Here is a 13,613-nt window from a genome sequence, read left to right as displayed (position 1 = left end):
CAACAGAGGTTGCTTTAAAAGGGCATTTTGTCTGTCTCAACCATTTCATTACCCAAGGCTTGAGTCTCTGTCTTGCACCTTGTGAAGTTATTTACGGCAGTACAAACAAACTATCTGAATGAAAGGGTGAATCTGATTTGGTAGCATTTTACACTCATTTTGCACCAGTATAAACAGGGCCGGCTCCAGGCTTGACGCCCCAAGCAGAGCAAAAAAAAAAAAAGCCGCGATCATGATCTGTGGCGGCAATTCGGTGGGAGGTCCTTCGCTCCGAGCGGGAGTGAGGGACCGTCCGCCAAATTGCCGCCGAATAGCTGGACGTGCCGCCCCTCTCCGGAGTGGCCGCCCCAAGCACCTGCTTGGCAAGCTGGTGCCTGGAGCCGGCCCTCAGTATAAATGACTTTACAGGCTGCAGGGCCATAGAAAGTCAGGCTTTCGGGACCAGTCAGAGATACCGATTTCGATGGGAGTTAAGTGCCTTGATACCTTTGAGGATCTTGGCCTCAGTGTCCAAATAAAGGTCCTGCTCATCAAAAGACTTATGCAGGTGCTAAACTTTATGCACTGTGAATTATCCCATTGACTTCAAAGGAGCTACGCACGGGGCACATTCATCATGTACATAAGTCTAGGTCAGATTGGGTCCAAAGTGCTAGTGCTCTATAGCAGGATAGTGTAGTGCAGAGATAAAAACAAATCATTGCAAAGCACTAAATCCAGCTTGTCCTGTGATATGCCCCTTCCCAGGAATCTGATTTCTCACCTAATATATGTTGTGTTAGAGAAAAATGTAAATAGGTATATAGTTCAAATTTAACAATTCCATTTCTATTAAAGAGACAAAAGAGCCAGGCTACATCTTGTCAAATAATTGTGAGGATCTATTTGAAAGCAGCAGTTATAAGGCTACAAGGAGTATACTCTGTGTACAGTATTTCTGCAGTACCTCTTCTGAACTGACTACCAGCTTAGCAGGGGAACCTAAAGTTCCAGGGCTGTAGACAAGCTCTCATAAGATTAATAAACAAGATCTATTTTAGATCTGGCATGGTTTTTAGTTTTGTTTGGTTCTTTTGTGATGGAGTTAATATTTCTGAAGCTGAAAAGAAAAGGCTATGCCATAAATATTGCATATGAACAATGGAAATCCACAGTATTTTCTCAATGAAGAAGGAATTGATCTGGATCAATATATTGAGGCTTGGCAGAATTTGACTTTTACTGTTTATAATTTTGATGGATAATACCAGCGTTTACTTTTAATCTTTTTTTTAGATTTTTATTGTTTTAAATTTTCATAGCTCTGTGAAATTATGGGGCTGGTGGGGGGTTGTCCAGCCAATTATTGAATGACAGTAGACATTGCTATTTAAAAAGTTAAAGCTTCATAAACTGTTAACATAAATTATCTATATGCCAAATGTGTAAAGTAAATATCCTTATATCAACAAAGTATACCTGTTTTTACTATTTGTTCTCTAATCCATTTGTAACAAGCCTAATTCAAAAGCCTAAATCACGGGATTTTAACTCAAGGATCTCAAGCAGCATTTTTCTTTTTCTGTATATTGTGATTACTATTGATTGAAATATTTTTTCATCGCTATGTGTGGGTACGGCGAAATGGATGTTTATCGACATTTACCTATGAAAATCTAACCCTTCCAAGCCTAAATATATCAATTGACTTAATCTAGCTTCCTCAGTCTGTGAGGAATCTGGTAATTACCTTCTCACACATTCTAAATACACATTTATTCAGCATATCAAAACACACACAGTGGCACTATTTTTGAAAATCCCAGTTATCAGGGAAGTGAGGTGAAATGTTCATGCAAAGTCAGGATTGTCCCTGGAAAAAACAGGTACAGTTTAGACTGAAGTTCTCTAAGCAGGGGAGGATTTGCAGAAAATACACCTCTACCCCGATATAACTCTGTCCTTAGGAGCCAAAAAATCTTACCGCGTTATAGGTGAAACTGCGTTATATTGAACTTGCTTTGATCTGCCGGAGTGTGCAGCCCTGCCCCCCAGAGCATTGCTTTACCGCGTTATATCCAAATTCGTGTTATATCGGGTTGCGTTATATCGGGGTAGAGGTGTATGTGAGTATTTCTATTTTTCGTCTTCCAGGTTTGTAGTTTGTATAATTTATCTCACCTTTGCCAGGCAGCATTGTGAAAATTCCCTAAACACCACTGTAGCCCTGGGCCCCAGCTACAGACAAGGTGGGCAGAGCCTGACTTAGGGGCAAAGGGGCAGTGGTTTTTAAAAGCAGTTTTTAGTCCAGCAGGTTGGCAAATAGGCCCCTTGTGAAAAACGTATTCCTTTTTAAAGTATTGAATTTCCCATTTAGAAAATTTCCAGCCAGCTCTCCTTTCAGCCACCTTCACCAGCTGCGCATTGGTCCAAGGGATCCATACAGGAATTGTTGGGTGCAGGGAATCCCAAGCCACACTTACTTCCCCCTGGCAATGCTCCCAACACAGGCTGCAGGGAGGGGGGCAGTGTAGAAGCCCCCAGAACTTGCTCCTACACGGAGGTGATAGATCTATGACTGGCCACCTGTGCTATCTATAAGGCTGCTTTTCGCTAGTGGAGATGTGACACTTCATTGACAGACAGAACACAACCCTGTTTATTAAAACAGCTGCAGCAGGTGGGGAAACCATAGTAACATGGCTTAATGGGAACTACACTCTCCAGGAGCTGGAGAAAGCTGCGTGGGGGCCTGGATCCTGTACAGAAGCATACAACTTCACTGAGGCTAGCATTGTGCTTCCAGTGGATCCCATGGATCAGAGGCGACCTGGAGGAATGTCAGAGCTTGGAGCCAATCCCTGGTTTCTTCCACAGGGTTTGGAGCAAGCTCCAAGTAAAAGAATTTGGAGAATTCTTTGAGCTGAATCTCTCAGAGATTTTGGGCCAGATCCTCAAAGGTATTTAAATGCCTAACTCCCATTGATTTCTATGGGAGTCAGGCACCTAAATACCTCTGAGGATCTGGGCCCTCTGCCCTCCTTGCTCCCCTCCCATGGGGTTTACTGCAGGAGGCCACAATCGAGCCGAGGACCTGGAAGAGGAAGTGGAGGTGAGTTAGGGACATTTTTAATGTCTCCATTTCCCTATCTGTACAATAGGGTAACCCTTTCCTATGCAAGAGGGTTAATTAGTTCATGTTGATCCAGTCCTTTGAACATGGAAAGTGCTATATCAGAACCAAGCATTATTCTGTGAATGGTGTTTGCATACTGAAAGGACCTGTAACCATGTGCTGTCCAGGTAATGCCTGGTTCAAACTCTGCTTACAATGGATGCCAATTAAAAATAAGTCCCTCCCATTTTCTATAGTTCCGGATGTATCAGGTTTAAAAATGGATGCTCTTACAGTTGAAATTAATGTATTGCTACAGGAGCAGGAGTCAGAACTTCCTGGGTCCATGTCCTATGAGTAGCTCCGACTGCCAAACAAATCACAGCTAAAGGGGAAGGCTCCAGGCATGGGACCCTGCTTCCCACCCTCCTTGTAAAAAGTGGCATTTTTCCCCTTTAGCTTGACTGCCCATTTGGTCAACACTTTTCTGTGGCTGTTTTTAAGGATGGGTTGTGCTGCAGGGCAGCTGCCCTGAAAAGCACCCTAAGGCTCTGGGGAGCCATTAGTTGAACTGAACGCTTATTAGGAGTACGACGCCCACCGTACATAGGGATTGGGGCAGCAATTCGAAAATTTTTGCAAGAACACCTGCTGGGGCAAGATTAAAGCTATTGCAGTGGCAACCACTGAAAAATAGCAAGGTCACACAGGGCATGAGAAGGAAGGAAAGCGCCAATAATCGCTCCTTCATTCTAGTGGGGAAACTACCTGTGAAAGTGCTTGTGCCTCTTGTAGAGGCAGCTCTTTTTCACTGATCATTACTGTCCCTCAATCAGCCCCAGCCAACCGCTGATCTCAGTAGTTATTTGGAATGGGAATAGGGGCTGTGCTACTTTGGAAATACTCTACAGTGAAAAGTCACTGCTGGTTTTCCTTTAAAACTTTTATAAAGGGACTGTAGGCATGAAAGAAAACAAAGGGATTGGGATAAAGCCCTACGCTTAGCTAACGAACCATTGTATCTTTGTGTAGCAAATATATGTGAATGATTCATAGCTTATTTTTCATCATTTTAAAAATCTACAAAGAAATCCTGGATGGACCCCGCCTGGGTGTAATGTTGCCAGGTGTGGCCTGTCTCTATGCATCTTTGCTAGCTGGAGATATGTTGCTAATGGGCTCTCTGTCCAGGCAAGTTGCTGATGCCCCAGTTTAGCAAAGCATTGAAGGATGTGCTGGGTTTCAAGCCTGTGAGCGTTCCTGTAAAAGTAGTTCCACATCCGGGGAATACTCAGTTGCGGCACTTTTGCAGTCCCTGCTGCTAGGGCCGGTGCAAGGACTGATCGGAGGTGAATTGTGGCTTTCCTATTTGGGGTGGCTGGAAGCTGTTTCAACCCCTGACAAAGAGTAGGGGATCCCTTGGACCCACTGTCATTGCCCTATTCACTGCTATGCCTTTCCTACATCTCCAGCCTTCTGTTCACTTCTTGCCAGTCTCTGACTGAGCCGGAAACTTCCTATCATGCCCCTGCACCAGTGGGCCCTTTAGTAGAAAAGCCTCCTGAGACCTTGTTATTCCTCAGAGGGCTTATATTTGCTCTACAGCCTTTTTGGGCCCACACAGCCTGTACAAAGCAGGCTTGGGGCAACAATGAATTGGGCACAGTGTTCATAAAACCTTTGGATGAAAAAGGGGCTACATAAAAGAAAAGTATTATTGGGACCAATGGCTTATTCTTGGACAAACTACCAAAATACACGGCAACAGGAGTGGAGATCTGTGACGTGGCAATAGTGTATCTGAAATATTTACTATACAGCATGCACAATCTGCAGTGTCAAGTGTAAAATACATATAAAATCATGCTAACTTGGGACCATAGGCAGAGATTTAGCCAGAACAGAAGCATCTTGATTAATTAGGAAAAGAACACCCTCGCTTCACCAACTCCCAGTTCCCCCATGCCACAGGCCTGGCATAGGGCACTATATGAGCCAGATTTTTAAATGATCTCAGCAGCACCCAGGAATTCTTAATGTGACACTTGTGACCACTTTTAGGTGCTTAAATAGAAGCGGGCCCTCTAATGATTAATTTCTTTGCACCATCTAGTGGACATACAGGGTAATTGCACTCCAAACTACTGCATAGGGCACAGGTTCTTGAACCTTTTCATAGGGTAGACTGCATGTTAATACAGCAATTGTCCTGAAGAACATCTGCTCCTGCATCATTCAGACCACTTATTCTCACCTGCAATTGTGTTAGATTTCTGGGAAAGCTATTTTTGGTTGTATGAAGTATATTTTATAGCATTGTTACTTGCTGCAATTGTATTTTAAGTGTCCTGTAACACTTATTTGGCAGAGAGCCCTTGATAAACATCAGAGGGGTAGCCGTGTGAGTCTGAATCTGTAAAAAGCAACAGAGGGTCCTGTGGCACCTTTAAGACTAACAGAAGTATTGGAGCATAAGCTTTCGTGGGTGAATGCCCACTTCATCAGACGCAAGTAATGGAAATTTCCAGAGGCAGGTATAAATCAGTATGGAGATAACGAGGTTAGTTCAATCAGGGAGGGTGAGGTGCTCTGCTAGCAGTTGAGGTGTGAACACCTGAATACCTAATACTAAACACTTAATACAATACATCCAGTAAGCACTGGCCAGGAAATTACTAGATGGGTAGGGGGAAGATCTCACTCAGACCACAGACATTCAGCTTTATTTACACTTGACAGGGCTGGCTCTAGGCACCAGCGCTCCAAGCATGTGCTTGGGGCAAAACTTTCCAAGGGGCGGCACTCCAGCCCCCCCCACCCCCCGTTTTTTTCTTGGGGCACAAAAAGCCGGGAGCCGGCCCTAATGTTCCCTGTCAATTGAGGCTTTCAGGCTGCGCTGGAACTGATGCTGCAGTTCTGGCTGCAGTTGCTAGATGGCGCTCATGGCAGCCTGAGCCGCACAGGCTGGACTGCAGTTCAGGCTGCCCGGCCGCTGGAGAGCTGGAGCGTCATTCCTGGGAGCTGAGCCCCGCTGCGGCGGTGAGAGGGGCTCAGCTCTGGGGGATGATGCTCTGGCTCTCCAGCGTCCGGGCAGCCTGAACTCCAGTCCAGCCTGGGTGTGAGGAGCCGGGGAGGGAGGGAAGCAGGGCCCGGGATGCAGGGATGGGGGAGGGGTCCTGCTGCCGCTGCTGCTCTGAGTCTCCCCAGGGCGGCGCGGCGTTTCCCCGCCCGAGGGGGCTGTGCAGGGCGCCGCCGGGCTGGGCAGGGGGCGCGGATCCCGGCTCGCGCGCTGACAAGGCGAGTGGTTGGGCAGCTTGAGCTGCCAGGGAGCTGCCGCTGCCCCCTCCTGCCCCCGGACCCAGCCCGCCACGCACCTCCCCTGCCTCAGCCCTGTGCTGCCTGCCCTGGGCGGGGAGAGGCAGAGCCCGGCTCCGAGCGCGGCAGCGGGGGATAAGGCCCCCGCCAGGGGACCCCCGCGGCTCAGGCACCTGGGGGGTCAGTGTCCATCCTCTCAACTCTGCCTGCACGGGGCTGGGGAAGCAGCTGTCAGCACCTGCCCCTCTCAGCCCCTCCACTTGTACCTCACCCATCGCTCCTTGTACCCTCCCCCAGCCCTCTCCTCCCGCACCTCCCCCCTTCCCCTGCACCTCTTCTCCCGCAACCCTCCTGATACCCCCTCTTCTCCTCCATCCTCCTCCGCGAGTACATCACACCCTGCTTCTCTGCCAGTGTAGAGCCCCCAAGCACCCCCACACCCACTCCTCTGCCTGAACCCTCTTTACTAGCTCCCCATCCCTTTCTGGGTACAAGGTTTGAGGCTTAGTCCTTATGCCTTCCATGTGCATTTGGAGCACTAAAGATGGGGTTGCGGGGGCAAGATTTATACTAAAGTGAAATAAAAATAGGAGAAACGGTTTGATCCCCACTGCAAGTGTAAATGGGGATTGCTGTAGTGAACAAGGAGGTCATGTTTGGTGGGGGAGCTCAGGGCTGGGGCGGCAGGGGGTGCGGGTGGGTGGGGAAGAGAGAGCCCAGGGCTGGGGCGTCGGGGGTGCGGGTAGGGGAGGGCACTGGGTGGGGGGGAAGAGCCCAAGGCTGGGGTGGGGGGCAGCCAAATTTTCTTTTTGCTTCAGGCGGCAAAAAACCTAGAGCCGGCCCTGACACTTGAAACCCATACATTCTAGGATATTAAACAGAAGAAGGTTAAACTTACAGAGGCTTCCTAAAATCCCTCTGATTCGTCTCTGGATCTGTCCTTCTGATGTGTCAGATTAATACTTAATGAGCACCATCTGCTTACGGTCGCTGGCTGCTTCTGAGGTAAAATGGCTGCTCAGGTGAGAGAGAAACAGAGGCCTGTGAGCTGCCATGGCAGCCCTCTGCTGAATGGGTGGCAGAAGCAGTCATTGCGCCGGTAACCCTGAGCTGCTGCCACTGCTGCTGCCATAGCCACTCTTCAAGCAGCTCTCAACAGGGTTCTGTTGGTGCTTCTCGGATGGCTTCTTCTGTGTAAGTGTATCTTCTATTCTCCTTTCAGGTCTTGGTCCCATTACGATCCCCTGCTACCAGAGCTTCTGTTCTTCTTTACGGTCTGGTCTCACTACTATCCCCAACTACAGGGTTTAGCCTGTTGGCTCTCACTCTTATATATTGTTTGCTCTCACAAGCTTAGCCATTAACATAATTTATTATTGTAATTCAGCCAATCAGTTTTCCAGTATTAGCATATGTCCATCAAAGTTAACTCCTCCCCTGCCTCCATCTTGGGTTCTAGGACCATCTACAAGGTTCTAGATGGTTCTAGGACTTTACCGGAAGTCCCATGTATTTTTATGGGCTGCAATGTATTCCTATGGGGTTTCTCTTAGCTGACCTGTAGATGACCCCTAGCTACTTCTTGAGTGAGATCCTTATATACTCCTAAGGGCTCGAATGTATTTCTATGGGGTTTTGCTTAATCATTCCCCACAGGAAGTGAAATTACATCACCCTATGGCCATCCTTACTGAATTTTCTAATTTAAATTATTATTAAATTGTCTTTATTTTTAAAACAAATTACTACTCTAAGCATTCTAAAGGGTCCTGACACTATCACCACTCTTTTTACATCCAATTAAACAAGTTATACGTTCTCTGGATTTAAACTCCTTCTGAGGCTTTTCTGCAAACATTTCATTTAAAGTGCTACAAGGTGTTTCAGGCAACTGAGGCCAAATTCTTGGTCACAGTAATATCTTTTACTGGTGAGAGAGACAAGCTTTTGAGCTTACACAGAGCTCAAGCCTGAAGATGAGCTCTGTGTAAAGCTTGAAAACTTTTCTCTCCCACCAACAGGTTGGTCCAATAAAAGATATTACCTCACCCTCCTTGTATCTCTAATACCCCGGGATCACCATAGCTCCAACAACTCTGAACTCATATGTCTTTTTTGCCCTGTATGCTATTGTCCAAATGTATTTTCTTTGTAATTCCTCTCTGTAGGGAGCTCAGAAATTTCTGAATAGGCCTAAGGGGCAAATTCAAACTTTTATGTAAGCAGATGTGCTCAATGACGTTGCACCCCTTTACACCAGGTTTAAGCAGGCCTTCTGTCTCTGAAAGTATAGTTCTGGTATATCACTCTCGGAGTCCTGATGGTCCTTGTCCATAGAATTATTCCAGTGCATCAGCAGTGCCATCTAGTGGGCAATCGGTTTTTGACACTTGTCCCTCTGTTTTGCAGCTTAATTTCCAAGTTGTTTTGGAATTGTTGACATTTTGCCTCCAATTCATCTGTCTGGGATCTCCTCACATCTTTATAGCAAATGATTCTGCCTGTAAGCGCCCTTCTCAGACCCAACAAAACCCAAACAGCTCAGCTCTGGAGTCTATGTTTATGGCTCCTTCATGTGTTCATTATGATGCAAATTATAGTGCTCTTCATTACTAACTATCTTCAAACAATTCGTAATGAGGCAAAATAAAGCCTTAAACTTTACAAAGTTGGTTACAGCAGCTAAGAGAGAAGTATGGACAAGGGATGTACAAAATAAAAAAGTGATGAAACATACAGTGACGGGTAAAAAGAGATTATATTTAATAAAATCTGTTATTCTTATAGTGCTTGATATGTTCAGAGCATTACAGAGACATTAACTGATCAACCCGCACGATACCCCTGTGATATGTATATATATATGAACACAAATAAGGAAACAGGCTATTCAGTGAGCCAGTGGCTGAGCAAGGATTAAAATCAGCACCTCCTGACTCCCAATCCTGTGCTCTTCCCTACAGTTTAAAAGTGGGTAATGACATAAATTCTTGCAGACTAGTGACAGTGAAGAGATGAAAGGATGAAAGTAGCTGATGGGAAGGTTCAGGCTTTTGAATCAGTCTTTGATTAGGGGCAAAATTATCCTTGGATCCACACTGTAGCATTGATCTATCACATGTGCTACTGTAGTTTTGGATGCAAATTGCCACGAGCATTGGTGAAAGTTCTGCAGGTGGAAGAAGTTCAGAATATGCAATCCACATTCACAATGTGGATAAGAAATCTATAGTGTGGCTGGGAGTTGGGAATTTTGTCCCCCAAATTTTAAGCACACAACATTAAAATATGTAAAGAAGTAGTCTGTGGCGCTGTCAAGAACTGGACCCAGGTCTTCTGAGTCCTAGTTTACTGCCTGAACTGCAGAATCATCCTACCTTCCTTATTGGAAGTGCATGTAATCCGTTCCTGGTATATGGGGCAACACTAGAAGCACATTTGTACCTGCTGTGTAGGCAGCCCTGAAGTGGTTTTTGACATTGGTTTCCTTCTAGGAAACCAGCTTGGGAATCTTTAAATTTGGTTTTACTCCCAGTGCTTAGTCCAGTTATCTGTAAGCGCCATATTCATTTCTACTTTCATGCCTTTCAGAAACTTTAGATCCTCAAAATTTAATAATGCTATAAAAGGTCTAACCTAGGTGCATTTGGTCTAAGCCTCTTATACCATTAGGTACAGCAGTCACTACATTTCTGTCCCCTTTCTTGCTTACAGACTAATTTGTTTTTCCATTCTCTTTATATTAATATGCCTGGCAGGGAGGAATGGAGGGGGACCTTCTCAAGCTGGCTACATTAAACATGATCAGATCTAGCATCAGATTGATTGTTACTAAATCCATCATTGACATTTCCCTGTTGAAATCTCATGGCCCTTAGGGGATTCTCTCTTAGGGAGGCCATTCATGATGAATTTCATTTCATTGTTAGTCTGGAAATAAATATTTCCAAGAGTTGTTCTCATTATCTTATGAGAAGGCTATCAAGCAGGTAACCAGAGGTCTCTGTGTGTGGCAGGGCAGAGAGACAGAGACAATTTTTTTTTTTTTGCATATGCTACACAAAAGTGCTTAGTGGAAACACATGTGAAGCACTGGAAGAATTTTCTAATCATAGGACAACATATCATAGGGTTGCTAAAGTGGTCTCATTTGAGAAGAAGAAGAAATACATTGTAAGGTGCACAGAGACTACAATGGTGGATGAGATATAAAAACCTGGATGTAAGGTATGGTTGGGTTAGATAGGGTGGGTGGGTAGATGGATAGATAAATCTCCTTTGGATTTGATGAGAAGAATCCTGTCTTACAGGAAGCAAAGAGCAACTTACCATGGACATAGCTTATACTCCTCTTAGTGGTTCATTGAAAAGGAGTCACCCTTTCAGTTCACCTGATAGAGCTGTTGTCTTGGGCCCATGAGGCTCCTGATCAGAGTTTCCACTTCCTAAAGCTGCTGGTACAGGAGAGGAGGGTCTCTGTTCTCCAGTCTGCTGCAGGACCATTCTCTCTCCTAGGACGTGTCTCACCTTCATTATAATTTGTTAGTGCAATAAGATGGTGAATTATTAATTTATGACACTGTAATCCTAAGTAGGCCAATAGATGCATTTCTAGATATTCAGGTTATAGAAGACATATTGGCTGCATCTGTGACAACCCACATCTTAGAAGAGTTAAATGCTTGTAAATTGGACCCCAAACAGATGGCTGCTTGTGCATTTGATGGAGCTGCAAACTTCTCTGGAAGACATGGTGGAGTACAAGCTTTGCTCAGAGAAAAGTGTAACCCTAATCTCTCCTCTACACATTGCAGAGACCATCTTAATTTCAGTACCTGGAAAGATAATGGAGCAAATAATTAAGCAATCAATTTGCAAATAATTAAAAGATAATAAGGTGATAAGTAACAGTCAGCATGGATTTGTGAAGAATAAATTGTGTCAAATCAAACTAATAGCTTTCTTGGACAGGGTAACAAGCCTTGTGGTTGGGGGGCAGGAATGGTAGATGTGGTATATCTTGACTTTAATAAGGCTTTTGATACTGTCTTGCATAACCTCATAAACAAACTAGGGAAATACAACTTAGATAGAGCTACTATAAAGTGAGTGCATAACTGGTTGGAAAACCGTTCCCAGAGAGTAGTTATCCCACAGAGCAGTTCACAGTCAAACTAGAAGGGCATATCAATTAGACTCCTGTAGGGATTGGTCCTGGGTCCAGTTCTGTTCAGTATCTTCATCAGCGATATAGATAATGGCATAGAGAATACACTTATAAAGTTTGCAGATGATACTAAGCTGAGAGGGGTTGCAGTGCTTTAGAGGATAGGATTAAAATTCAAAATGAGCTGGACAAACTGGAGAAATATTCTCAAGTAAATAGGATGAAATTCAATAAGGACAAATGCAAAGTATTCCATTTAGGAAGGAACAATCAATTGCACATATACAAAATGGGACATGACTACTTAAGAAAGGGTACTGCAGAAAGGGATCTGGGGGTCAGAGTGGATCACAAACTAAATATGAGTCAACGGTGTCACACTATTGCAAAAAAAAAAAAAGCAAATATCATTCTGGGAGGTATTAGCAGAAGTGGTGTAAGCAAGACATGAGAAGTAATTCTTCCACTCTAGTCTGCGCTGATACGGCCTCAACTGGAGTATTGTGTCCTGTTCTGGGTGCCACAATCCAGGAAAGATGTGGACAAATTGGAGAAAGTCCAGAGGAGAACAACAAAAATGATTAAAGGTCTAGAAAACATGACCTATGAGGAAAGATTGAAAATATTGGGTTTGTTTAGTCTGGAGAAGATAAAACTGAGGGGGGACATAACAGTTTTCAAGTACATAAAAGGTTGCTACAAGGAGGAGGGAGAAAAATTGTTCTCATTAACCTCTGATGATAGGACAAGAGGCAATGGGCTTAAATTGAAACAGGCGTGGTTTAGGTTGGACATTAGGGAAAAGTTCCTAACTGTGAGGTAGTTAAGCACTGGAATAAATTACTTAGGGAGATTGTGGAATCTTCATCATTAAAGGTTTTTAAGAGCAGGTTAAAAAAATCACCTGTCAGGGATGGTCTAAATAATATTTAGTCCTGACTTGAGTGCAGAGGACTGGACTGGACGACCTCTCAAGATCCCTTCCAGTCCTATGATTCTATGATCTACTCAACTAGCACTAGTACGAGCTGCAGAATCTTAAAAAGACATTAAAAAAGCCATACATTTAATGGCTTCATTATACTCATTTTTTCAACAAGAGTCCAAAAAGACTGAACATCTTGGAAAAAATAGAAGATGCTCTGGGACTGAAGTTCAAATTAGTCCAACATGGGAATACCCGCTGGCTTTCTCATGAGCGATCCTTGGCTGATGTCTTAAAATTACTGCAACCATTATTACTGGCTTTGAAAAGTATCTACCAAGATTGGACGGATCTAAGTAGTGAGGCTGGTTGACTACTTTTGCTTCTATGTTCAGAGAAGACAATCGCCATTCTGTCTCTTATAAGTCTTGTGTTGAAACCACTCAGGTCATTAAACAATGCCATCCAGGCATCTGCTACAATAGTAGTAGATCTTTGTCCAGCAATAGAAGCTATACTTGGATCAATCAGAGAGATATCCATTGAAAACATACTGGAAGAAGCAAGGACTTCAGTCCAGAAGTTGACTAATGAAGGAACTTATATTGATTCCTTAAGTGAAGAGGACAAGAAGTGTTTGTTAAACCAACACTCACAAATCTACAACAGCGACTTCTGGATGTATCTTTTTCAAATGCCTGTCTTATAAAGCGTCAACAGTTGAGTGGAGGGAGGTACTACCAGCAATGGGGCTGCCATGTTATTAGGGCAGAATAGAGAATTTGAGCACAGAGTGGAATGTCATAAGACGAATTAATTAAAATTTGACTTCAACTTCTTTTTTGTCATTACTAGTGGCTTGACCTGATCTTTGTGCTATGTTTCCTGTAATGCAAGAAGTAGGAATTCTTCTCTTGCTACTCCCAGTCACAACAGCTACAGTTGAGCATTCTTTTTCATCATTGAATATATTTTTGTGTTCTGAAAGAAGTCACCTTCTGCCTGATCATGTGAATGAACTAATGAGCATGTCAACTGAAGGACTGGAACTATTGCATTGCATTTGGAAGTACTGCATTGCATTAACAGGGTTGTGCAAAATTACAACAACA

The sequence above is a fragment of the Chrysemys picta genome, chromosome 9 (assembly GCF_011386835.1).
Source record: "Chrysemys picta bellii isolate R12L10 chromosome 9, ASM1138683v2, whole genome shotgun sequence".
Classification (NCBI taxonomy): Eukaryota; Metazoa; Chordata; order Testudines; family Emydidae; genus Chrysemys; species Chrysemys picta.
The sequence above is the reverse complement of the archived record's forward strand: the minus strand, read 5'-3'. Positions refer to the sequence as shown.